Below are 27,367 nucleotides of genomic sequence, written 5' to 3'. Positions count from 1 at the left end.
ATCCCTGGCCTTGCTCAGTGGGTTAAGGATCCGCCATTGCCGTGAGCTGTGGTGTAGGTTGCAGATGCGGCTCAGATCCCGCGTTGCTGTGGCTCTGGCGTAGGCTGGCGGCTGCAGCTCCAATTGGACCCCTGGCCTGGGAACCTCCATATGCTGCGGAAGCAGCCCAAGAAATGGCAAAAAGAAAAAAAAAATCGCCACATGGAGGATGATCGCTGATGGACGGCTCCCTACGCTGCCCCTGAGAGACAAAGAGGGGACTCAGGGCAGCATGGTGTCCTATGGGCCCTCTCAGTCCCGTGAGCTCACCCACCGTGGCGGCTCCCAAGATCGAGACTGGGGCCCTGGGGTCTCAGCAGAGGGTTCAGAGCACCAAGGCTGCACCCAGCTCAGCCGCTGTATGGACACCCAGGCCCTGGATGGACGCCCCCCTCAGGACCTCTGGAGGGAGGGCAGACAGGAGGCTGGCGGCGGTGGTAGGAACGCAAGAGGATGCTGACCCGGCCCAGTCCACCTTCCGCGTGTGCCCGGGGCTGGCCTGGAGCAGCCGCTGGTCTCAAGGTTTAGGACACAGACCCCCACAGCACCCCAGAGCCCCTCTGCCCCCTGCACAGAGGGAGCCCGCAGAGCTGCTGTGGCAGCAGGTCTAGATTGTGGAGAATTTGCAGGATGGTGACTTGGCCCCTGAAGGACAGAAAGTCCCTGCCCCGCTCAGGGCCTGCCATGGGGCCAGAACCCAGGGCTCAGCGCCCTGTGCCCCATTCTGGGTGTGTCCTTTCCCGGGCAGGGTCGCTGGCTCATGCCTGCTGGTCACTGGCTCAGGATGGCCCAGGCTAAGTGGACAGTGGGTAGGGGAGCCCCCGCCCATCCGCACTGGACCAGGGTCCTGGCCGGGCAGGGGCTGTGCTGACAGGGGTTGGGGCTGGTCCTGCAAAGGCCCTCAGAAGCGAAAGGGGAGGAGATTCAGAAGAAGGAGCCCTCTGGCCTTTGTCCTAGCAACAGCATGGCAGCCTACTCCACGCCCGGTCCCCCAAGATTCCTGAAGGGCTTTACACCCTGAAAATAAAGCCTACTCAGGAGACAGCTGCCTGGTGGGAGGGTGAGGAGTGGTGGGCAGGACAGAGTCAGGAGGAAGAGGTGTGTGGATGCCGCCCAGCTAACCAGGGGTCCAGCCCTGCTCCCCTTGAGCCACTGGACCTCTCAGGCTGACCACCTGCCTGGCTGTCCCTGGGGCGCAGGGCCCCCAGCTCCAGAACCTCCCCCAGCCTGGAGAGGAGGGGATGGCGGGGGGTTGCCTCCCCAGCTGACAGTGCAGAGCTGTGGCTGCCGGCACAGCCAAGGGCGTGGGGACCTGGCTTCTGCTGGGCAACTGCGCCCCCTGGTGGCAGTGATGGGAGGTGCGGGCCCTGCAGACATGGGCGAACACCATCCTTTCTCCCAGAACCCGCCACCCGCATTCACTGGGCACCCGCTGGGGGGCGGCACTGGCCCTGCCCAGGGTAGGAGCGGAGAGACAGGTGCCACTGTGTTCCTGAGGGCTTCCATGCGGAACCCACCAGGAGGGAAGTGACAGGCCCAGCAAACCTGCTGCCTCTGTGCATTGTCTGCCCCAAAGCCTTGCTCCCAGCCCCTCTTCTCTGCTCCAGGGATCTCACCGCCCAGCCCTCCCGGGGGGCAAGGCAGCCCTCAGGGGCTGGCTCTCAGCGCCCAGGGCCAGCCTCTCCAGCTGGACCGGGAGCTCCCTGAGGCCGGAGGCAGTGGGTAGAGGGCGACATTGACCGAGAACTCGTTTCCCCCCGGCTTGCAGAAGCCTGCCGCAGGAAGAGCCCAGCTACGGATGGAATCGTGCTCCAGAGGCCAGGCCTGACCAAGAGCTGCCCCTTCCCAGGACTGGAAGTCGGGCCCAGGGCATGTCGCCGGGGATCTGGTCCATCCTCAATCCCATCCAACGGGCGGGTTACAATGGTCCCCACTTTACAGGTGAAGGTGCCACGGGGACACGTTTGCACCAACTCTGTCACCTGAAAGTGGTGGGAGTGCAGAGACCCAGCTGTCCCATCTCCTTCTCCCCCTGTTCGGGGATGGGGGCCTCCCTCCTGCCCTCCCCCAGGGCCCCATGCCCACCCGGCCTCCAGGGAGGCCTTTCACCCTCTTCCAGCAAAGCCCAGACCCCGAACGCAGCCAGACAGACTCAGTGCCCTATTCCTCCTCATTCCTCCTGCGAGACCAGACGTGCTGGACGGCGGTCTACGACCTTACAGAAGGTAACTGGGTCTGGCCAGCAACTCCTGGGCTTCTCCCTCTCCCTCGCTCTTTCCAGGCCCAGTGGCGCAGGCACAGTGGTCCTTACCTTACCCACCTGCAAACCGGGAGAATGAAGAAGTGCCCAGCATTTGGCCACCAGCAGAGAAGCCTGGGCCATTTCTGACCTGGTTCTCCCTGGGCTGGCCCAGGGGGCCACTTGCAGGTGACCGTCCTGACATCGATCCCTGATGGGGCCCCTACGCTGTAGCTCACATGTCCGGGAGCCAAGCATCAGGATGGGTCTGACCACCTGTGCTGAGGGACATAGGACAAGCAAGGAGCCCAGCCGTGGTCTCTTCCCAGACCAGCAAGGGGAGCGCGGAAGCTGAGCTTTGCCAGACTCCTCAGGCTCCAGGATCACAACCCACCCCGTTGAGTGACTGGGGTGCATGGGGGGCATTTCAGCATCACTGCTGGTGGCCTGGGAGTGCAGAGGCAGCTCTGCCTGGTGCGCTGATGGCCTCCCCTCAGCTTCTAACAGAAGGGACTGCCCACGGCTCCCAGGTCCCAGGTGGACTCGCCATTGTCCCCTACTGCAGCATCCGAGCTTTTGCCTGGTCTTCTGCCACACCAGGGACCGTGGCAGACAAGCCTGCTTCTCTGGGGACAGTGATGACTTTCTAGGGCTCTTTAAGGGGATGACTCTTAGACCCGAACACATCTTCAACACAGGAGACGGGGACAGGGCTCTCGGCCAGCAAGGAGGGGTCCGTTCTCCAGAGGGCGTTCCCAGGAGGGGCCCAATAGAGACAAGGGCTGCCCTGAGACGCCCCTCAGTCAACAAAGTCTGGGCAGAACAGAGGTGAAGAGGCGGGGGGTTCTCGCCTCTGCCTGGAATGCTGCCTCCTCCCTTCACACCCGCGCTGTCTGACTCGGTCCTGGTCCTGGGAGCCAACGGCACTTGCTTCCTGGCGTTGAGATTCTTTCCTCTCCCCCCACTGCCCTGAGCCGCCTCTTATTACAACCGGGCTGTCTCGCTGGCTTGCTTGCTGGACTGTCTTTTGGAACTAAGCCTAGAGTGCTTGCCCCGGCCCAGCACCGTCCCAGCTGTGGCCGATGTTTGTTGAATGAATATGTGATCCTGAGCCAGTGAACGTGGCACTTTCAATCCCTCACTCAACCTGGAATGGCATCTCCCGGCCCAAACGCCTCCTGGGCCTTTTCCACCGGCTATTCTCATAAATGCAGCCCCCAGGCAGAGCCACTTGCCAGCCCTCTGAGCTGGCCCTAAGCGACACACAGAACCCTGTCCCAGCTGCCTTTGCAGGGCCCCTCCTCCAGCACCTGGGGTCTCATCTGCCCCCAATCCCCACTAGCCCCCCCTTTTCTGGCCTCTTTCGGAAACATCTTTTTCCTGCCCCTAGGCCGCAGTGTTTCCTGCACAGGAAGGGGGCCTTTGGTTGGAAAGAGTTATTTAAAGCCAGCCTCCCTCCTTCCAGGACTCACTGGATGAGGGCTGATGGCCCAGGGGGGCCACAGTCTGGGAACCAGAGGAGAAGGCTGAATACCAAACAAGGGGCGGGCACATGAGCATCCTCTGTTGCCACCCCCCCACTTCCCTGTAGCTGTCAGTGACCCCACAGCCCTTTCAAAACGTGTAGCCCTTCCAAGACTTAGAGGATCTGGAGAAGAACCTAGGAACCGAATTTGACAGGAAATGGAGACTCAGAGAGGGGAGGGACATTGAACAAGGGCCCATGTGACGCTAAAGTAGGTCCTCCGAGCAAAATCACCAGACGCCGGCCTGACAAATCACAGCTACAAGGACTTGGCGCGTGTGGTCTGTCCCATCTCACAAGGTAGGTGGTATGTTCGCGGCTGAGCTGTGTCATCGGGAAAAGAGTTGAGGTACTAACCCTCGCATCTCAGGAGGTGACCTTGCTGGGAAAGAGGGCTCCTCGGATGTAATTAGTTAACAGAGGTCACACCAGAGTACAGCTGGTCTCATAATCAGAGGGTCCTCAGCAGAAAGCGAAATCTGGATGCAGACACACACGGGAAGATGATGAGGATGCAGGGAGGTGGTGAAGATAACGGTGATGGTGATGATGGAAGTGATGGCGGTGGTGATGATGGCGGTGATGGTGATGATGATGGTGGTGATGGTGATGATGATGGTGGTGATGGTGATGATGGCGGTGATGGTGATGGTGATGGTGATGATGGCAGTGATGGCGGTGGTGATGATGGCGGTGATGGTGATGATGATGGTGGTGATGGTGATGATGATGGTGGTGATGGTGATGATGGCGGTGATGGTGATGGTGATGGTGATGATGGCAGTGATGGCGGTGGTGATGATGGCGGTGATGGTGATGATGATGGTGGTGATGGTGGTGATGGCAGTGATGGTGATGATGATGGTGGTGATGGTGATGATGGCGGTGATGGTGATGGTGATGGTGATGATGGCAGTGATGGCGGTGGTGATGATGGCAGTGATGGTGATGATGATGGCGGTGATGGTGATGATGATGGTGGTGATGGTGGTGATGATTGTGGTGGTGAAGTGATGGTGGTTGTGTGGTGATGGTTGTGGTGAGGATGGTGGTGGTCATGATGGAGATGAGGTGGATAATGATGGAGGAGAGCTCAGGCAGAGCATCCACCAGCTATGGATGCCAAGGATACAGGCACCCCCAGAAGCTAGAAGAAGCAGGGAGGAGCAGGGAGGGCCCCCACCGTGGGCCTGAGAGCGCAGCCCTGATCATGCCTGGTTTCAGCCTTCCAGCTCCTGGACCAAGACACTAAATCTGCTGTTTTAAGCCACCCTGTGTCCTCATGTCAAGTCCAGCAACAGACACACGGTGCTGAACCTCTTTGGCCAATGAGAATTCCGAGGCCAAGGCAGGTCAAGTGTGTCCCCAGGGCCCACATTGGACAGCCCAGATCAAGTCTGTGACAACAGACTGTCCCCGGCCATCCCTCTTGCCATCCCGAGGTCATTTGGAACCTCTTCCCAGGGCCCATGGCGGGCCGGTTTGGAGCAGGTGCTGGGGTCCCTCCGGTGACCAGAGCTGCCTGGAGCTACAGACACTCGATCAGATGCCCCTGGGAGCCGTGGTGTCTTCCCACCAGCTCTGGCTGGAGTCCTTCCTGTGCCTCCTGCCGTCTAATGATCTGAGCCTTCTTCTCCTTCTCTCTTTCCCTGAAGGAAGGAGGAAGCACAGGGCCACGTACAGGGAGCCAACGGAACGGGAGATGTGGTCTAGGCACCAAGAGGGGGTCGCCGAGACCTCAAAGGCCCCCAGCCCCTCTGCACTCTCAAGACCCGGCAGAGACCCTCCTGACGCAGGGCTGTAACTCCTGGAGCAGGAGAAGCACCAAGAGCTCCCCCAAAATAACCTGGCTCATTCCTGCATCAGAAAAGGAGGAAGCCATGGTCCACCATGGAGGCGTCTTGCAAACAGTACGTGCGGTGATGGAAGCCAGACACAAATCAGAACACGCCATATGTCCCCTGAACGTGACCTTCAGGAACAGGCACCATCGGAGTTCCCGTCGTGGCTCAGTGGTTAACAAATCCGACTAGGAACCATGATCAGACCATTGCGGGTCCGATCCTTGGCCTCGATCAGTGGGTTAAGGATCCGGCATTGCCATGAGCTGCGGTGTAGGTTGCAGAGGTGGCTCGGATCCCGCGTTGCTGTGGCTGTGGTGTATGTAGGCCGGTGGCTACAGCTCCGATGAGACCCCTAGCCTGGGAACCTCCATATGCTGCGGGAGCGGCCCTAGAAACGGCAAAAACACAAAAAGAAAAAAAAAACCAAAAAAACATGCACCATGGATCTGCGGCGATAAAAATCAGAACAGGGAAACGACGGTCATGGGTGGGGTCCTGGGGGGCAGGGGTCACGGAGGAGGAAACTCTGTGGGCTGATGGAGGGGTTCTCCGTCTGGACTGGGGTCACCAGGGGCACATTCATTGCGAAAACCACAGGAGACCGCACACGATTTGCGCGTATCCCTGTGTAGCTCCCACCTCAGTTAAAATACAACAGATGAGGGGCAAAAGAAGAAACGGAGTCCTTCCCACTGGGCTGGGGGAAAGGCTAGCCCAGGGCCCAGAGTGCGGTGGGTGGGGGCCACTGATGGGGAGGGCACGGGTTCGCTTCTGCTTCTTCCTAGACTGGAGCCCTTGCTCAGGCGCAGCTCCATCCCGGGCGGCCTGAGGCACAGCCCGGGCTCCCCGCAAAGAGGCAGATGGAAGCAGAGCAGACAGCTCGGTCCACGGGCCACTGGGCACGGCTCGCCCTGGCTTGTAGACCAGGCCCTCCTCCCACCCCAGGGGGCCCCCAGGCTGCACCCCTGCTGCTGTCCAGCTGCCATGGCGACAGGCCCCAGCCTGTGTTTTGGCTCCAGGGCTTGAGCCCATCATTTCCAATCTCCCACCTTCCCATCGATTCTGCCTTGGCCACACCTGCGGCCTCTCCTTCCGAAGCCAGGCGATTTATGATGCCCTGGAAACAGCCTGGGCCAGAGGATAGGCTGACGGTGCCAAGCCCTGGCCCCTCTGCTCCCCCAGGCCCCCCCAGAGACTGGCAGACTGCAGCCCAGGGAACCCAGAGGGGTCTTACACCTTAGGGCGGCACCCACCCCGTCCATCTGACCCTGGCGGGGAAGCATTTCCATCGGGCATGGAAACAGCCCCTGGGGATAAACCCACCCAGCAGGGTGGTCGGCGGGGCTGGGAGCTGTGTTTGCAGCCTCGTTGCTTCGCCCCACCCCCAGTCCAGCTGGCCACCTCCAGGACCAGGTGCAGAGAGACATGGGGACAGAGCGGGGCGTCCAGATCAAGGACCAGCATCTGTTCTACCAGCATCCAGGCGGCCCCTAACACCTCCAGGACGGCCCCCTAGGAGATGCCCAGGGCAGGAGCATTGTCGCGGTCTTACAGGTAAGGGGATGGAGCAAAGGAGCCCAGGTCAGGCTGGCCCCTCACCTCCCACCCCAGAGGCCCTGGGAGCCACCAAGGAAGCAGGAGGTAGCCTGTCACCAGTGGAGGAGAGTCAGGCCAAGGGCCCCTGTGGGCAGGAGGGAGGGGAGGGACACCCACGGCTGCCTGGCCATCAGCTTACAGACAACGTCCCCTCCCCTTGAGGGACAAGTGCTCCCTGAGCCCGACTCCCTGCCAGGACCCAGCCTGGCCACTTCTGGCTTCAAGTCCAGCTGAGAGTGGTCAACAGGCTTTCCTCTGCCCGCCCGGCCTCCTGGACACAGAGGCCTTTGTCTGTAGCTGGACGTGGGTTGCCGGGGTGGCCCCCGTGGCTGGCTCAGCAGGGACCGTCCCACCCTCTTCCCATAGCCACCCAACCCTGTGGCCTCCCTAGTGGCCTCTGGCTTCTTTCTGGACACAGCCAGCAGGAGGAAGTGGGCAGATGACTCAGAGATGTGATGGGGCCTTAATAGATGCGTCGGCGGTGACACTTGCTAAGGGGATGGACAGTGACAGAGGGATGTGGCTTCACAGATGTGTACATTGGGAGGGGCCAGTATATCTGCTCCAGATCAGCTAAAAAGTGAATGCGTCTCAATGTATTTCCAGACTAACACAGGTCTAAATTCATGCAAAACGTTGATTTTCAACTCCGAGGAGCAAACAAGAAACAGAGCTCAAAATATACCCTTTTACGGTGTTCCTTGGACTAACTGGGTAAAACCTGCCAGAGTGATAACACCGGTGATTTACTTTTAAGTAGCTTTTCTTGAAAGACAAACCTTAAGGACTTGTCAAAATAAATGCAACAGCAAATTAGTAATAGAAACTCAAGGTGAGGAGTTCCCATCGTGGCGCAGTGGTTAACGAATCTGACTAGGAACCATGAGGTTGCAGGTTCGATCCTTGGCTTTGATCGGTGGGTTAAGGATCTGGCGTTGCCGTGAGCTGTGGTATAGGCCACAGACGAGGCTTGATCTGGCGTTGCTATGGCTGTGGTGTAGGCTGGTGGCTACAGCTCCCAATGGACCTCTAGCCTGGGAACCTCCATATGCCACTGGTGTGGCCCTAAGAAGACAAAAAAAAAAAAAAAAAAAAAAAAAAACTCAAGGCGATTGCTACATTTGTGTAACAGAGATGATGCTGTAGCTTAGGTCCCCAGCTGTTAAAGATGCGGAGGCCACCTGTGCTGGGCAGGCCATGGGGAGGGGTGTATAGGAAAGGACAAAAATCAGGAGTCGGAAGCCCTGGGTGCCCACCTGACCCCCCCAAAGCTGTGTGGCTTTGGGTGAGTGACCTCCCCTCTCTGAGTCAGGCTTCCAGCATGTGGAGGAAGGAGGACGCTGGTCCTGCCACCTCACAGGAGGGGTGCTGTGGGGAGCGAATGAGATGCAGGATGGGAAGTGGGTGGGCCAGGGCGGATCCCTGAGCTAGAGGAGCCTCTGTCACAAAGGCCTCCGGAGGGGGCAGCAGGAGGCCGGGGGACCCCAGTCGGGCTCAGCTCCGCTTGCGGAGTCAGGCCACAGGGGCCCCAGAGTGCTGTGTGTCCCTAACCCTCACCGCGCCCCCTCGGGGGCCGCCTCTGAACCCCCCAACCTGTTTCTAGGATGGGAGACCCAGGGCGGAGGTGCTTTTCAGAGGCTGCAGGGGGAAGGACCTGGGCTCCAGAGGACAGGATAAAAAAAATGCAAAACTGAGATCAACCAAGGTTACCACGTCTGCACGTCGAAACATCATGCCCACTGAATCAACGATGCACTGTGTTTAAAAATAACTGCTACTGCACAGTGGAAAATAAAGCTGAGAGGAATGTGAAATTGTTCCTATTAAAGCTGATAAATATGTTTATAAAAAATCAATACATCTGCCAAGTTGACAAATTTTTCTGAAAAAAAAAATGAAAATAACTGCTAGGGAAACTTTTTCTCCCTCTTCAATAATTTCTGCCTAGATCAGAGTTACCAAGAAATAGCCAATATTTAATGATTAAGAAATGAATTGCTAGTGTCCGAAGATGTTGAAAGGTCTTTCTTTCTAAATTTTTTTTTTTTTTGGTCTTTCAGGGCCACACCCCAAGGCATATGGAGGTTCCCAGGCTAGGGCTTGAATCAGAGTTACAGCTACCAGCCTACACCACAGCCACAGCAACACAGGATCGGAGCCACGTCTGTGACCTACACCACAGTTGACCACAACGCTGGATCTTTAACCCGTTGAGAAAGGCCAGGGATCAAACCCTTATCCCCATGATCCTAGTCGGGTTTGGTAACTGCTGAGCTATGATGGGAACTCCGATGTTTCTAAAATTTTGACACAGAGATATTACCACTTGGGGGTGGGGGGTGGCCGGGTCCTGGGGCTCTGGCCAGGTGGGTGCCCAGAAGCTCTCAAGGTTTGGGCTCGGTGTCACAGGCCAGGCCCGGCTCTGTCCTGTCCCCTTCCTTTGTCCAGATGCCAGGACACATGAATTCAAAGCCTGCCTTTCGTGCACGCCTACGGGAGGGTCACCACCGAGCTGGACGGAGGACCTTGTGATAAGAGGCAGGCTCGCCCTTGCAGCCCCAGCCTCGGCCATGAGCTTCTATTACCGGTTCCGTGGGTGGCTGTCCCCTCAACTCTGGATGGTACACTAGGAACGCGATTCCCTGCCTGTCATCTTTAGACAATATCTACTGTCACCGGACAGAAAAGCTGAAAATACGAATTTCTCTTTCTCCTTCTCCCCCCGCCCCCACCTGCCAGTATTTGATTTCTGTTCCTTTTATTGGTTGTTTTGCACCTATCATCTCAAGTTTGGGTTTCTTCTTTTAGGACGTGTTCTTGTTCTTCTTAGGGCCCTAACTGAGCATATGGAGGTTCCCAGGCTAGGGGTCAAATCAGAGCTGCAGCTGCCGGCCTACCCCAAAGCCACAGCTATGCCAGATCCATGCCGTGGCTGTGACCTGCTCTGCAGCTTGTGGCAATGCTGGATCCTTTTTTTTCTTTTTTAGGGCCGCCACAGCCACAGCCACAGCCACACCAGCTCCGAGCCTCATCTGCCATCTACACCACAGCTCATGGCAATGCCAGATCCTTAACCCACAGAGCGAGACCAGGGACTGAACCTGCGTCCTCATGGATACCAGCCAGATTTGTTTCCACTGAGCCACAAGGGGAACTCCGCAATGCTGGATCCCTAACCCACTGAGAGAGGCCAGGGATCGAACACGCATTCTCACAGAGACAATCCAGTGTCTTTAACCCGCTGAGCCACAATGGGAACTCCTGGACATTTTGACAACTTCTCTTGAACCCCGCCACTGCATAAAACAAGGGTACTGGAGACCCTGCCCCCTTCCACCCCTCCCCTGGGCCACAGAGACTTTAACCTCTGTTGCCATTCACAGGTCGCCCTGATGACAGCCAGCCCACCGAGCCTGCCTCAAGAGGGCCAGCACCGGTCACTTAGCGTTCAGACCACCTGAGGCCCGAACTTGGAGGCCCCCAATCTCACCTTCCTTATCTATAAACGGGGACAGCACAGCAGGCCCTGATGACAAGACCAGGATGAGAGAACAAGGACAGGGGCCACACATTTGGAAGGCCTTTTGGACACATAAGACCTTGTTACCCTGATCCCCGCATGTCGCAGCCTGGAACCGTAACCGAGGCTCGTGCTGGAGGGCCGCTTGGATAATTCCTGAACCTCAGTTTCCTTGCCTGTGAAATGGGGACAAGACCAGTGCCTGTCCCCCTAGGAGGTTGTGAAGCCTACGTGAAATCATAAGAACCAAAGCACTTTGGAGTTCCCGTATGCCTCCCTGGAAACGAATCTGACAGGCATCCATGAGGACACGGGTTCGGTCCCTGGCCTCGCTTGGTGGCTTAAGGATCCGGCGTTGCCATGAGCTGTGGTGTAGGTTGCAGACGCGGCTGGAATCTGGCATTGCTGTGGTTGTGGTGTAGGCCAGCAGCTGTGGCTCCTATTGGACCCCTAACCTGGGAACCTCCATGTGCCATGGGTGCGGCCCTAAAAAGCAAAATAAAAACCACAAACACCAAAGCGCTTTGCACTCAGAGCCTCCCTGTCCCAGTGTTAAGGGGTCATGACCTCAATTCCCTTTTTCTGGGAGAGAAAACCGTGGCTCAGCCCCCCCACCCCTGACCCGGCCACGACAGGAGTGGGACAGGGGTGGGGGATGCACAGGTCAGGAGTGGGTATTTGGGAACAACTGGGTAATTCGAATATGGCCCATTTGTTAAAGAATTCTGCTCCGTGCACTCCTGGGTGTGACTGCGGGGCCGTGGGGCCTCGGTCTCAGGAAACACTCAGGAAGTGTTTAGGGGTTAAGTTTTTTTTTTTTTGCTTTTTACGGCCTCACTCATAGCATATGGAAGTTCCAGCCTAGGGTTTGAATTCAAGCTACGGCTGCTAGTCTACACCACAGCTAGAGCCATGCCAGACCTGAGCCACATCTGTGACCTAGACTACAGCTCAGGGCCATGCCGGATCCAGGGTTAGGTATCTCCGTTTTCAAAAGACTCTGCAAAGTTTTATTTTCTCTGTGCAGGTGGGGAGACGGAGAGAAACAGCGTGGTGGCAAAATGTTACCAGCACTGAGTCCAGACATTCACTGGACTCGCCTTCTCTACTGACCTGAGCTGTTTTCAAAAGAGAACATTATAGGGAAAAAAACCTTCCATATTGGAAGCACCTTAACTATCCCCTCTGGGGGGAACCAGGGGCCAGGCCTGACCCCGCAGCTGCCACCTCCCCCCCACCCCACCCCCTGCCACAGTAAGGAGGGCTTTGCGGACACATCCTGGCAGCCCTGGAGGCGAGGGGGGGGGCCCACGTGGTGTGGGGTGCGGGGAGCAGCCAGGGACCCTGAGAACCAGTGCAGATGAGGGCCAGGCAGGCAGCTGCTGGGGGGGGTCCTGGCAGGGCTCCCCCCGGGGCCTGGTCAGCTGGTTCCTTTGCTGCCAGGAGAACAGACAGAACAGTTGGCATCTTAGCGGCACCCGGACCCAGACACGCCTGCCCAGTCAACTCAATTATCTGCACCAGTGAGCTGGGGAAAGAGGCACCAGTGACCCGCTTCACAGACACTTCCTGGGGTCCGACACTCTGCCCCGCACCTACCGGACATGGGGGACACGACAGAGCTCGAGGCAACACACAGTGACAAAGCCAAAGACGCCCTCAGACTGTCCCTGGTAAGAAGCCTCCAGCTCCCAGTCCCTGCCCCATGGCCAGCTCCATGGGACACCTGCCTGCACGACTGAGAGCTGCCTCCACTGGGACGCACACAGACCACAGCTTGTCCTGAGGGTGACAGTGAGGGGGGCCGGGGGATCGGACCCGGATGTCCCGGGTACCAGGCAGGCTTCACGGGCTCACATGATCCAGTCACCCTCCACTGGATTCCCCAACTGGCCAGACCACAGCCATTGCTGGGACAGGAGGGCGAGGGGGACGAGTGGAGGATGGGCAAGCTGAGGAGCCACTGTCGTAGGAGCAAGACTCTAGGGACAGGCCGAGTCTCTAGGGTTAGCGGGCTGCCGGGAACCCGGGGGAGAAGAGGGTTTCAATCATGCACGTGCTCATTCTGCACTCGGGATTTTACCGGCAAAGTCAAGCTCTGAACCTTGACTCCAAGCCTGGCCCATTTCATGGTCCAAATTCTTACTACGACATCATCCGCCTTCAGATGCTTGATCACAGCCAGCGAGGAGGAGCTGAAGGAACCAGGGCTGCTTCCAGACGCTGAAAGGCTGTCACCGTGCGGGTCACTATACTCACTCTGCACCGTTTACTGCTGACCCCCCCAAACTATATTCAGGGGTGCATGTGCCAACGGCCAGTCGCCCTTCAGTATCTTCACCACAACAGGTTAACACAGGAGGAAGCCTGGCAGGGCGTCCCCAGCAACAGAGGGGTCCCAGCCAGAGGGCGCTGGAGGGGACATTTTAGAGGACCTGCAGTATCCGAAAAACAAACACGGGCTCCATGACCCCTACGGTTCTTTCCAAGTTTGAAAGTTTAATTCTATAGAAGTTGGCATTCATTCTATTTACTAATAGTTTTTGTTTTGTTTTGTTTTGTTTTGCTTTTGGTGGCCTCGGCATATGGAGGTTCCCAGACTAGGGGTCCAATTGGAGCTATGGCTGCAACCTACACCACAGCTCATGGCAATGCTGGATCCTTAACCCACTGAGCGAGGCCAGGGATCGAACCAACAACCTCATGGTTCCTAGTCAGAGTTGTTGTCACTGCGCCACGATGGGCACGCCCACAAATGGATTTTCAAATCAGAGGAGGGATGTAAAGTGGGTCAGTTTTACTGTCCAGATGGGGAGGGAACTGCACCACTGAAAGTGCCGACCTGCCAGGGGTTCCCAGGAGGAAATCAGCTCAACCACAGAGTGTTCGTAGCCTCACTGAGTCACCGAGGGAGCCGCTGTCCAAACCAGGCAGAGCTGACGGGCTGGACCCAGGGACCAGCACCTTCCCAGAGCTTCCCAGGGGAGTCCGTTAAGATGGAGCCCCCGAGACAGAGAAATAGCTCACGCTCGGTGCCCCGTGCGGACCTGCAGTCAGTTCATGTCTACAGCTGGGTAAGCTCATGTCTACACCTGGGCTGGTCGAACGTCTCCACCATGGTGGCAGTGGTGGGGAGAGTGTTTGTAAGTCACGAAATCAGAAAATAGGGAGTTCCTGGTGTGACTCAGCAGTGAACAAACTGACTAGGATCCATGAGAGTGTGGGTTTGATTCCTGGCCTCACTCAGTGGGTGGGGGATCCGGTGTTGCCCTGGGCTGTGGTGTCGGTCGCAGACACGGCTCGGATCCCGCGATGCCATGGCTGTGGTGTAGGCTGGAAGCTGCAGTTCTGATTGGACCCCTGGCCTGGGAACTTCCATATATCATGGGTGTGGCCCTAAAAAGCAAAAAAAAAGAAAAGAAAACAGAAAATAGGATGGTAGCTGCCAGGGGCCAGGGGAGAGAGGGGGGCGGCGCTGGGCAGGGAGGGTGGGTGGAGGATGGAGAGCTGCTGTTTAATGGGTACAGACTCTTAGTTTGGGAACATGAAGAAGTTCTGGAGATGGACCATGTGAATGGACTTGATGCCACTGAACCATATGCTTAAAAGTGATTAAAATGGTCAATTTTCTGTTACAGCTCTTTTACCACCATAAAACATTTGAATGGTTCAAATACAGTAACTATAAAGAAAACTATAATAAACATGCATCAACCCACCTGACTACAGCATGGTAGCACTTTGTCAAATTTTTTGGTTTCGAATTTTTTATTTTTCTAATTAAAGTATACTTGGCTTACAATGCTGTGCCAATTTCTGCTGTACCACATAGTGACCCAGTCACACACACACACACACACACACACACACACGTATATACATTATTTTTCTCATGCTATCTTCCATCGTGTTCTATCCCAAGAGACTGGCTAGAGTTCCCTGTAGTATAGAGGAGGACCGCCAATATCTTCAATTTTTTCAATAAAAGAGGTGAAACATGGCATTGAAAAAAAAAAAAAAAAGCTTAAAGATGGATTTTTCTCGGCATTCAAAGGCACTTCAACATAAGAAAAAACAATCAATGGACCCAAACACATGGTGACCTCAACTGACACAGAAAAATAAGGCGTTTGACAAAATGCAACACCCTTGCATGCTAAAAGACCCTTAGAAAACTAGGATTAGAAGGGATTTCCTCAATATGATAACGAGCATTGTATAAAAACCCCACAGCAGACATCTACCTAGTGGGGAAAGTCAGAAAGTCTCCCTGCCAAGATCAGGACTGAGACGGGGCTGCCCGCTCTCGCCACAGCCACGCCGCACCGTGTTCAAGGTTCTAGGCTGAGTGATCGGGGAAGAAAAAGCAACCAAAGCCTTGGAAAAGAAGAAGCGAACGTCTCTCTATTCACAGCTGACCTGACCCTACATATGGAAAATCCCAAGGAATCCAACACACACAGAAGCCACAAGAGCTCATAAACAATTGTTTCAGGATCCAAGAGCAACACAAACAACCCCGTTTAGGAAAGCGTTCAGAGCCTCCGAGGACCTGGCATCAGCGCCTTCTCGGGGCCCCTTGAAGTGGAAACATCTTGTTATTCACGCTCCTTGGCACAGACACACATCAGCACCATTAATTTTTTATGCGAATTGGTGCATCTCATTAAAGTCCGGCAAAGAGAGGCAATGGGATGGCGGTGCTGGCAGCAGGGACTGGCTTGAGGATGGAACCACACCCACCGGCAGGTCAGAGTGACCTGGGTCCCAGCCATCCTGCCTCCCTTCACATCTCAAGAGTCACAGGAAACTGGTGAGCAAGATCCCAGGCCCCTTGGAGGAAACGAGGCCTGAGTCAGCCTTCCTGGGGCGGGGGGCGGACCAGCCCCGGAAACGGCTTCCTTAGGGGGGTGTTTCCCACTTGAAAAGTTGGTGGGGTTTTACTTATTTATTGTTTTAAGTTGGAGAAAAAAAACGAGAAGGACTCTTAATGATGGTTTTGGGGACTCCGGGCCCGAAAGATGAAGCGTTTGCCAAGTGTCGACACATCCCTAGTTCTAAGAGCTGGTGGTTGGTTCCATCAGAGACAGCTCTGTCTCCCCTGGTTTCTGTTCCTCTCTCTCACCAGCAGCCACAGAACATCTGCGGAGATCTATGGGGGGGAACACGAGGGAGAGAAGCATTCTGATGTGGGGAGGCGACCTGCTTGACAAGGAGGGAGCCCAGGACTGGAAGTCCCAAGCCTGTGTCCCAGGTCGGCTTCGGCAGCCCCCAGCCGCGTGGCCTTGTGCCCTTCTGTTCCCTCCAGGAGGCCTGTCCCTCCCTCCTGGAGGGCAGGGCAGGGGCTGGGAGGGGAAGCGATCCATCTGACTTTGACATTTTAGTTTTTCTAAAGGCCAATCCCTTTAAGAATTTCCAAACCTTAAAAGAAAAGGGAAGGGTCACTGATGGAAAATGAAAAGATGAAAAGAGAGACCAATTTAAAAAGACGGACAAGAGCTTTTGCTACCCGAGGCCAAAGCTGAGCTGCTATAAGGTTTGGGAAGGGAAGGAAAAAACAGCCTCTCTGTTTTCTGTTTCCACAGGCCAGGACTGCCCAAGGAGATCTGGGAAAAGCCTACATGCCTAAAGCTTGCCCAAATCAACCACATTAGGGACCAGGTTTTGAGGGGGGGCAGAAGGTTGGGGGCAGGGAGGGGCGGGGGGCAGATCAAACAACACCCAAAGAAAACCTAAACAAGAATAAAGGGGCACCAGATTGGATGGGAGGCCTCTGGGTGGTACCTAAGGTTTTTTTTTTTTCCAATTGTATTAATTCCACAAACATTTAGAATGTACCTGCTAAGCGCTGGCTGTTGCAGGTGGTAAAACAAGCCAGCTGGCAGGAAGGTGCTCACTCGGAGACACAAACACAAAGCGGAAGGTGAAATCTGCCCCGAGGGAGCTCAGATCCATTTCCTGAGTTCAGAGTAGGGGCTGTTCCTGCTGAACCTGGGAAACTCAGGAAGCAGCCCCTCGAGGCTGCAGTACAGACCAGAAAAGCCTTGCCCAGTCTTCCCTGACCTGGGAGGACAGACGTGAGAACCTATCTGCTCCCTGAGCATCCTGGGGGAGAGCCAAGCAGGCACAGAACCACAAGCTGATCAAAAACTCGCCTCCTGAACCACTGGGGAAAGTGCGGACCCCATAAAGCTCATCTCGCTCACCTGGGAGGAAATCCACAGCCACTGCGATTCCCTGTCTCATTGCTCAGTTTAATCCCAAAGACACACAAACCAAAATTCAAAGCAGGATTAAAAAACAAATCATAAGCAGGCTGGAGTCATCTGTGTCTTTGGCTGGAAGGGAGCCGGGATCTACAGGGTGGCAGCTCGGCCCACGTGGAGAGGAGTGGGTGGCGGGAGGTGGGGGGGTGTCTTTGTGCGAAGTTCCTCAACCCCTAGGACAAGTGACTGCAGGGGACACACGGGACACACGCAGGGGAACGAGACCGCACGCAAGATGCAAACCCAGGCAAACCCTAGGTTTCTGTAGCGCCAAGAGGCCGCAGGCTTCACTGCATTTGAACCAGCCAATGGGGTCCCAACCACTGAAACAGGAAGCCGGATAAACAGCACGTTATCCAGGGGGATCCGGCGCTTCCCAGAAGCCGGCGCCAGCTGCGCCCTGGGCTGTCCTAACAAAGTCCCATTGACTCGCCAGCTGATTTTCCTGTGTTGGGCTCAGGGACAAGGAACCCTCGCTGCCGGATGGACGTCACCTCTGCCCAGGGCCCCCACCGCCCACCGGTCAGCCTCTCCCACCCCGCCTACCCTCTCTGCCCCCTTCAGACCTGGCCGGTTCTTTATCCTCCGACCAGTTTCTATCAGCTCCGAGCATAGAAGGGACCAGAGGGCCCCAGCAAGGGGACCCCCAGGTGAGCTCCGAGCCCACCCGTTCTCTTCCCCTCTCTCCCTGTCCTCCGGGAAGCTTGCTCCAAGAGGGCGATTCTCAGCGCATCACCCCCGCCAGCGAGGGTTTCTAGACCTGCGAGCCAAGGTCACTTGCCCAGCTCTTCTCTCCTGGGATGGGAGGTGTGGGCAGGGACTCCTCGGCGTCTCTGATCATGGGGTCTCAACACACTTTCAACTGCACCGCAAGGGAAACCGAGGCTCGGAAAGGCTGGAGTTGAGTGGCCCCTGGTGAGTCAATTCCTGGGCTGCCCCACAGGGACATGAAGACACGCACCTTCCCGAGAAGCCGCTGGCACCCCGGTTGTTACTCCAGCGCCTCTCCGCGCCCAGCGCGCAGCCTCTCGGGGGCGCGAGCTCACCTCCCCTACCCGCGCCCCGGGAACTCGGTCCCGGCCCCGCAGGACCTGCCAGCCCCGCCCCGCGACCGCCCGGTCTCCGCGCAGGCAACTCACCGGCACGCCGGCACTCCCGGGCCCCGGCTCCTTGCATCCGGACCGCGGCGGCCGAGCCCTCGGCGCGAGGAGAAAGTTCTCGGGCTCCCGCGCCGGCTGGGCCCTCGCGGAGTCTCGGCGTCCGCGTCCGCGTCCAGCCGCGGGCTGGCACTAGGGCCGCCGGCGGCCCCGGCCCCGCGACGCGGAGGGAGGCGGCATCCCGAACAAAGTGCGTCCCGGCCGGGCGCGGGGCGGAGCCTGGTGACCCGCTGCCCCGGGCACACGCCGGCCGCCTCCCCGGGCCGGGGGGCGGAGGCTGCGCCGCTCGGCGCCCTCGCTCCCCCACCCCCCGCGCTGGGCCCGTTTAACCCGCAGAGGGGCGGAGGCGCCGGTCCCTTCCAGACTTTGTCGCTGGAACGCTATTCCCGTAACCCTTTCCTGCCTTCGCCTTCCGTCCCGCCTCCGCGGCCTCAGAAAGGAGGAGCTGGGTGGCGGGCAGGAAGCCTTCGCACAATCGAGCCTTTCCTTGGCCCCGGGCCGCCGCCGCCACTTCCAGGCCCGGCCGCCCCCACCCCCACCCAAGTCCTCGGCCGGCTGGGCAGTTCTTAGGAGAGGGGACAGATGGGTCGGCCAGCCCACCCCCCACACCCCGTCTGCCTGCCCCCTTCCTTCCTCTGTCCCCCTGTCTGAGCTGGGACACGGGTGCAGGGGAGAGGGGAGACCCCAGGAGAGCCAGGTAAACAGTAGGTGCTCAGTAATACAAGGCATGGGACTCCATTCCACCTCCTGCCCCTCCTCCTTCTGGGACCTCAGGGGTGGGGTGGGGAGAGGAGGTGACCAGACCTGCAGAATGGCTGGAAGGAGGGCTTCCGTCAGAACCTAGGGCACTGCCTGTGCAGTGCAGGCCCCCAGCCCTACATCCCAAGAGAGCACATCAGAGGTCAGACGGTGGACTCTGGGACACAGGGAATAGTGCCACCAAGGACCCTGGAGTCTGCGATCAGAGATGTTGCCGCCTCCCCCCCACCCTCAAACATTAGTTTCAGAAGAGCCAGCTCCCTGGGTCTTAGAACCCTTCACCAGGGACATCAACCAGTGGCCAGCAGCGGCACTCAAGAGTCCAGAGCCCTGCCACACCCATCGAGTCACTCAGGTCACAGTGGCTGTGGGTGGCCATAAGGGAACAACAAAGGGACACCAGATACTGGGCCAGAAGTGACACTGAGGAATCCCACCTTGTCAGGGAAAAGGGTTTTTAGATGGTTTTGTCTGTGAAAGAAATGAGTTGTCTCTGCGGAGTGGGGGTGGGGGCATCTCAGAGGAACCCGTGCATGTGATGAGCCCCTCACCCTGTGTGTAGCAGCTGGAAGTGCGGGCTCGAAGGCAGATTGCCTGGGTTCCTGGAGCTACGCTTCACCAGCCCTGGGAACTTGAACGGATTCTTGAACCTCTGAGTGCTTCAGTTTCTCCCTCTATGAAATGCAGTAATAATAGCTGCTGTCTCCCGCGACTGTCAGGAGGATTATTAAGTGTGACAGTATAGGTGACACACTCAGGACAGTGCCTGGAACTACTCTGTAACCATTTGTTGTTATCCTGATCCCTGAGCCCCGCACCCTGCATCCAGTTTGGCGTTCAGCGGTGCCCTAACTGGGACCTCTCCTGCTTTTCACAGGCTCCTGGGCCAGCAAAGGGGAGCCTGGTCCTTTAAGAAGAAGCACTGTCCTTTCTCGAGGCTCATGGGGGTGTGGGCTGGCTGGGCTCCTTGGCCCTCCTAAGCCAGGGAACTGAGGATTACACAGCAGGCTTGCCAGCCAGTATCAGGGCCTGAACTGTCTGCTGACCCTCGGGGAGGCTGGACTCAGGGCCCCACCCGCACCCATAATGTTGGGAAGATGCTGCTGCCTGGGTGCTGAATGGGGAAGAAGGCCAAAACCATGGCTTTCTGAGGGTTAAATCTAGTCCATCAGTATTCCCCCCCCTTTTATGAATGGCTGCTCATCCCTGTCCCCTGCCCCCAAATGTCCCAGTCACAGCCCTCCAACAGTGCGGGTGTCCAGATTAACACGCCAGCAGGTGGACGGGCCGGGGGTGGGGGGTGATGAACAGACCAGGTCTTGTCGTGGGGAAGGGCTGAGGCTGTGCTGGTGCCTGAGAGCAAAGGTGGAAATGGGGCGGCGGCGGGGCAAGGCCCCCGGGACCGCAGACGCAGCGCCGCCGTCTGGGCAGAAAGCAGGGTCCCGCCCAGCCCAGAAAGGCCGCTGCCAAGTGCCTGCCTTGTGAGTGGTTTTCCTCCCAACACAGTGATGACTCAGTTGCTCTGAATCAAGCAAATGGATTTTCCTTAAACATGAAAATCAATAAGAAGGAAAGTCAAGAAGGGCTTGGCTGCAGGGAGGTGATGCAGGAGGCGTGTGGGGGACCCTGGCTCCAACTTAGGTCCCCTCAAGGTGGCCTCCAGGCCTGCTGACCTCACTGAGACCCTTCAACCCATGCCCCCCTCGATCCCCAGCTTAAAGCCAGGCCTGCTCTGAGGAAAGAGATTGTTAACAAGAGGATTAATGTCAGTGTGACAAATGGGTTATAAAAAAATCAGCCCAGGAGCCTGATGTCACCACGAAGTCTCAGATCTGGCTTGAGGTGAGACGCCTAGGGAGCCCCTAAGGAGCCCCGAGCAAGCACAGCAGGTGGCATCTCCAGGCCTGGCCTGAGATCTTGGGGGCTCTGCCAGCTTGAGGTCTGAGGATCAGAGCTAATTTGTTTTACGTTTGGCCCGGGGTGGGTTTGAACATCAGAGCTCCCACACCCTATGCAGCCCGGGGACTGTCTGCCCCTGCCGGCTCCCCCGCAGGGTGGCCAGAGCAGCCCGTTTGGCCAGAGGGGAGCACAGGGCAAGACTTTATTTTCTCAGGCATTTAATAAACAGCATTGGGAAGCCTCTGGCTCCATCCACAGAAGCATAGTGGAAAAACACTGGGTGTCAGAGGATCTGAGTCCTCACTTTGGCTCGGCCCTTGCCGTGTGCTCATCGAAAGGCGGGGCGGGGGGACACCCAGGGGCTCCCCCCCCACCTACCAAGGCCTGGGAGAGCCCTCATGAGAGAACAGAAGAGAAGCTGGTTGACACAGCGCTGAGCAAATATCAAGAGAAAGGCCACTGGAAATAGAAGACACCTCCCCTCACCCCATCCCACCACGTGCACTCTGGTTCTGTGCTCCGTGCAAAACTCATTCTGAGTGATAGAAATCTGAATACTAACAACGCTCGGCCTTTCTAGCTTCCTCCCTTAGCCCGCAGGGCCTTCATGCCAGTGCTTTGGGTGGGGCATGGGCATGGCAGTCGGCCCCACCCGCTGGCTCAGGCCCCTGGAGAAGCAGTCCGTGGGGAAGGCTGGTGCAGTGCAGGGTGCTTTAGAGAAGTGAGGGAGCCACGGCCTTGTGGGGAAGGCACTGTTTCTCCCTTTCTCTCTGGTAGCAGGAAGTGAGATGTGCTGACAGCTAGTCACTGTGTTTGGCCAAAGCCAGCTTTTCCAGAGAGGTGCCTCTTTAAGGGGCCAACAGGGCAGGGATGGGGCTGCTGGGGAGACAGCCTCCCTCTTTCTCAGTAGGCTCTGGTGAGAGTCATCCCAAGAAAAGAGCCATCGTCCAGCCTCCAGAGCACTCGCTGGACACCAGCTGTAGTCTAAGCATTTCGTACGTCTCATGTTTATCTGTTGTATTTTACTTTATTTATTTTTTGGCTGCACCTGCTGCATGCAGAAGTTCCCGGGACAGGGATGGAACCCACAGGACAGCAGTGACCTACCCGAGTAGCTGCAGTGACACGGCAGATCCTTAACATGCTGAGCCACTGGGGCGCTCCTGTCTCTGTTTTATAGGTGATGAAGTTGAGGTCAGGGTCTTGCCTGCACCCTCCAGCCAGGCATCTGCATCAGGGAGTCTGGCTGCTGGGGGTCCGCAGAGGAAAGCAGGGCTTAGTGGTGGGGCGGGGCCGCAGCCAGGGTCTCTGTCATTTACCAGCTTCAGCACATTTATTTCTTTCCTCTGAACAGCTTTTGGGAGGTATAATCAACATACCCTGACAGTCACCCATTCTAAGTGTGCGTTTCCATGCTTCGTAGTAAAGCTACTGTGATGCAGCTGCCACCACAACCAAGTTCAGGACTATGTCTATTTCCCCACACATTTCTGGTAGAGTCTCTCTCTCTCTCTCTCTCCCTTTTTTTTTTTTTTTTTTTTTTTTTTTTTTGCCTTTTCCAGGGCTGCTCCTGTGGCACATGGAGGTTCCCAGGCTAGGGGTCTCATCGGAGCTGTCACCAATGGCCTACCCCAGAGCCACAGCAACACCAGATCCGAGCCGCACTGCGACCTACATCACAGCTCATGGCAATGCTGGATCCTTAACCCACTGAGCGAGGCCAGGGATCGAACCCACAACCTTGTGGTTCCTAGTCGGATTCATTAAACACTGAGCCACGACGGGAACTCCTCCTCATCATCTGTAAAATGGGAACAACAATGGCTGCCTCGTACGCCTGTCCCCAGCATTTAATGAGCATGTACTGGAAGTGACACATGGTAGGATCCGAGTTATTACCATTCAGGTCTCTTAGGGTCCCTTGAATGTGGCCCTTCGGAGCTGGGCCTGGTCTGGAAGACTGTCCAGTCCCACCCTCTCTTTCAACAGGTACGGAAACTAAGGTGCCAAGATGTCAAGCAAATGGACACACAGCAAATTCAGCGGCAGGGCTGGAATGGAACCCAGGCCTCTTGGTTGATAGTTCAGTGCTGTCTTGTCTCCCACCAGACTTGCATCCGAGGCACAGGGGTGTCATTGTCGGCAGCACCCCTACTCTCTGGGAGGCCCTCAGGGCAGTGCTGACTGGCAGGCAGAGACAATGGAATTTCCTTGTGCTGGAACGAGAATGCAGCTGGAGGCCGGGTGCAGAATCAAGGGACAAGGTCCAACATGGAGGCAGGAATGTCTATTGTCAAGTCAGGGGATGCATTGACTCAAAGCAGCCAGGGGACCGCCAGTCTCTGCAGAGCCCACGGGCAGGCCAGCTTCACCGGCATGTGACCTGGGCATGGCCCCTGCTTGGTTTAATGCTTTGCTGTTGCCATCTTCAAATTCTTTCTTTTTTTTTTTTTTTGCTTTTTCTTTTTAGGGCCGCACCCGTGGTGTATGGAATTTCCCAGGCTAGGGGTTGAATTGGAGCTGCAGCTGCCAGCCTACACCACAGCCACAGCCACAGCAACGTGAGATCTGAGCCGAATCTGCGACCTATACCACAGCTCACAGCAATGCTGGATCCTTAACCCTCTGAGCGAGGCCAGGGATCGAACCCGCAACCTCATGGATCTGAGTTGGATTCATTAACCACTGAGCCACAAAGGGAACTGCGCCATCTTCAAATTCTTAATAATGTGATAAACAAGGGATCCCACGTTTTGCCCTTGTGACAGGAGGCAGAGCCTAAGCTTGACTCTTAAGGCCCCCAAGGAATCCTGTTTTTCCACCCAGAACTTACAAGCTATTTATATCTATGACACAACCACAGAATCTTAAAAGAGTTGAACATTAAGAGAAATAAAAGTTGCAACATGGGATTTCCTGTTATGGCTCAGTGGTGACAAACCCGACTAGTATCCATGAGGACAAGAGTTTGATCCCTGACCTCACTCAGTGGGTTAAGGATCTGGCGTTGCTGGAGTTCCCGTTGTGGCGCAGTGGTTAACGAATCCAACTAGGAACCATGAGGTTGCGGGTTCGGTCCCTGGCCTCACTCAGTGGGTTAACGATCCGGCGTTGCCGTGAGCTGTGGTATAGGTTGCAGATGCGTGTTGCTGTGGCTCTGGCATAGGCTGGCGGCTACAGCTCCGATTCGACCCCTAGCCTGGGAACCTCCATAGGCCGTGGGAGTGGCCCAAAGAAATAGCAAAAAGACAAAAAAAAAAAAAAAAAAAAAAGGATCTGGCGTTGCTGTGAGCTGTGGTGTAGGTCATATATATGGTTCAGATCTGGTGTGGCGTAGGCGTAGGCGGGCAGCTGCAGCTCCAATTCAACCCCTAGACTGGGAACTTCCATATGCCGCCAGTGCAGCCCTAAAAAAAAAAAAAAAATGCAAAACAGTTTGCACCCTATGATCCAATTTATGCCCAAAGATGCTCCCACACAACTGTATACCATATCTTATGAAAATACCCTTTTAGGAGTTCCCATCATGGCTCAGCGGAAATGAATCTGACCAGTAACCACGAGGATGCAGGTTTCATCCCTGGCCTCACTCAGTGGGTTAAGGATCCCATGTTGCTGTGGCTGTGGTATAGGCTGGCAGCTGTAGCTCCGATTGGACCCCTCTCCCGGGAACTTCTATATGTCATGGGTGCAGCCCTAAAAAGCAAAAAAAAAAAAAGACCAAAAAACAAAGAGAAAGAAAATACACCTTTAAAGCGGTCTGGGACGTCCAACGGGTAGCAGTGGTCACTCCTGCTTCCCTTCCCAGGGGAGGTCACTGAAGGCGTTGTTCACTCCTCCTGTGCTTGAGCTGCTGTGGTTGTTTGTATGAGGGGACCAACTTCAGGTGTGATCTGTGTCGTGAGTAAACAGTGAGCTATACCCCTAGCATCCTTTGTGAGTATTTTCTTCTATCTGTAAATGGTCCTGAAACATGAAGAAGAAGAGTCCCCATCGTGGGCGCCGTGGTTAACAAATCCGACTAGGAACCATGAGGTTGCGGGTTCCATCCCTGGCCTCACTCAGTGGGTTACGGATCCGGCATTGCCGTGAGTTGTGGTGTAGGTTGCAGATGAAGCTCGGATCCCACGTTGCTGTGGCTCTGGCTTAGGCAGGTGGCTACAGCTCCGATGAGACCCCTAGCCTGGGAACCTCCATATGCTGCGGGAGCAGCTCAAGAAAATGCAAAAAGACCAAAAAAAAAAAAAAAATGAAGAAGAGAAGTGTCTTGAGAGGCCAAAAGAAGGATGTTAAGAACACTGAGATGCAGTGGGAGAGAGAGAGAAGAGCTTCAGGTGTGTCAGGGAGCAGGCTGGGCCCCCGGAGGGGGACCCTGCATGTGGGGATCACAGCCTGGAGATGGGTGCTGGGTGTAGCCCCTGAGGTTTGGGGGCTGTGGGGTCCAAGGCGGGGGCCGGGGGTGGGACGCCGTGGTAGGAGGTGTTGGCGGCGAGAGTTGGCCCGTGAACCTGGTGATGAGGTTGTAGACGTGACTCTGGTTGCAGTGAGTGGGGTGGGTGAGGTGGGCATGGGAGGGAATTCCCTCCGAGGGGAGAAGGGGATGGGAGTCCCATGTGGGTTTTACCAGGAGATGGAGGGTTTTGTTTTGTTTTTTTGTCTTTCTGGGGCCACTCCTGTGGCATATACCTGGCTCAGACTGAACCCCAAATGTCCCCCTTTCCCTTTAAGTGACAATTTGAGACACTCACATGGTAAGAAATCCTTTGCATGTATTAAGAGCCACCCTGCCAAGCACTTCCTTCCCCATCTTCTGGGAGAGCCACTGAGAGCCAGGACTCTGAGTCCAGCCTGCAGAGGCTAAGCTGAGCCCATGGGAAGGAAGCAGGGCCCACTGCAGCCAGAGGGCTGGACTGCAAGGCCAGAGGACACAGCCCCCATCCCCAGCTGCAGGGGCCAGGAGGGGGCAGTTTGGCAAGGGGTCCCACTCGGGATCTTGGGGGGAGAGTGCTCTGGGAATGCTGATCACCCCCTCAGTGCTCTCTCCTGGCCCTTTGGGGACCCCCTCCCTCTGGGGGTGTGTTGGGGGGACGAGTGTACAACTGGCGGGAGCAGCTGCTGCAGCCTTCTCACTGGGTACAGATGTGCCCCGCGGCAGCTGGAACGCCAGCCCACACCTGCTGCCTGGATCAGCTGCTGTAACTCTATTCCTGGGAAAGCAGGCCAGGTGCCCAGGCTTGGCCCAAGTCCCCTTGCACAGGCAGGCGGGAGGCAGGGCCTCTACCCATAAGCGGGGCAGTGGGGGAGGCCTCCTGGAGGGTGTTGGGCCCAGAGTCTCAGCACAGACTGGACCCTCTTCCAGCCCAGAGCTGTTTCCAGCTGGACAGCTGTCCCACAGCCACCACCCCCCTCCTGGCCTGCCCCCCCGTTGGTTGCTTCCCTGGGTGCTCCCCCCACCATGCCAGGGAGAAGCAGGAAAGTCAGGGGCCCGGAGGGGTGAAACAGCCATGTGGACGGGAGGGGCCATAGGGAACCAGCGCTGGAAGAAGATGGGCAGTGGGCCCAGCATGAGGGATGTGCCTGCAAACAAGGGCAGAGCTCGCTCTGTGTGGCTTTGCAGACGGAGACGTGGTTCTTAGATGCTCCCGAGGAGAAGAGAATTCCATTCCCAACCAAGTGCGTGGGCGTGAACGAGGCCGCCCCCCATCCCCATCCCCCCTCTGCCCCCCCCCCCCCGCCCCGGAGCACGAGCAGCGGTGGGAGCACCGCCGACACAGAGAGCCTGGGTACCCAGCCCAGCCAGGAGTCCTGGGTCTCTGAGCAAAGCTCAGCCACGCAGATCCGCGACCCATGTCTTGGATGTTTCTGACATCCGACCCCCGCACGGCATCACACATCTGATTACACGGCAAAGCCTCCCGGGGTAGGGGGTGGAACTGGGCAGTGAACAGGCCTCCCTGAGGTCTGACCACACGCCCCCTCCCACGTCAGCCAGGCTCTGAGTGAACCTACCCCCACTCTCCGCTCTCCACTTGGGAGAGGAGTCTTGGGCAGGCGATGCTCAGAGATGCAGGGCCCCTTGGAGGTTAAACTCCAGCCTCCGGGGACCTGGACCAGCGGGCCGGAAGGCCAGGGCGGGGGAGCCAGGCAGATGTGAGTCGCTGCTGACCCCTGCTGGCGCTTTTGTCCCTGTCGCCACCTGGCCAAACCCCAGGAGAAGGGGAGGGGTGTGGGGGGGAGCTGGCAATCCTTCTGGGAAGGGCGGGAAGAAATGGCTCGGCTCAGTGCCCCCCCAGCCGGGCTGCTGCGATGAGACAAGAAGAAATTAGAATAAAACCCAGACTGAGTTTCTGGGAGGAGGGATGCTGATCGCCTGGAACCATTAGCAACACTCCACCAGCCAAGTTCAATCACTCAACCAAAAAAAGAAAGAAAGGAAAAAATGAACTTTCAGCTCAATTTACTGTGGGTCTGACGCACCCTTGGATGGGGACCAATGTGTAATTATGGCTTTACTCTCTCCTTT

The 27,367-nt window shown here is 56.8% G+C and overlaps 1 protein-coding gene across 8 annotated transcripts in view; it reads right to left on the bottom strand.

Annotated features, from left to right (window-relative positions):
- The window catches only part of NAV1 (neuron navigator 1), a 219,028-nt gene extending 200,557 nt beyond the window's left edge, over positions 1-18,471 (bottom strand). For 2 of the 8 annotated variants that reach the window (XM_021064514.1, XM_021064517.1), the window contains exon 1: positions 18,169-18,471. The gene's annotated coding sequence lies outside the window, so the exon portion shown is untranslated. The remainder of the gene's footprint in view (positions 1-18,168) is intronic. The other 6 variants (XM_021064516.1, XM_021064510.1, XM_021064518.1 and 3 more) reach the window with 6 other exon arrangements.

The sequence above is a fragment of the Sus scrofa genome, chromosome 10 (assembly GCF_000003025.6).
Source record: "Sus scrofa isolate TJ Tabasco breed Duroc chromosome 10, Sscrofa11.1, whole genome shotgun sequence".
Classification (NCBI taxonomy): Eukaryota; Metazoa; Chordata; class Mammalia; order Artiodactyla; family Suidae; genus Sus; species Sus scrofa.
Note: the sequence above shows the minus strand (reverse complement) of the source record. Positions and strands in the feature narration are given on the sequence as shown.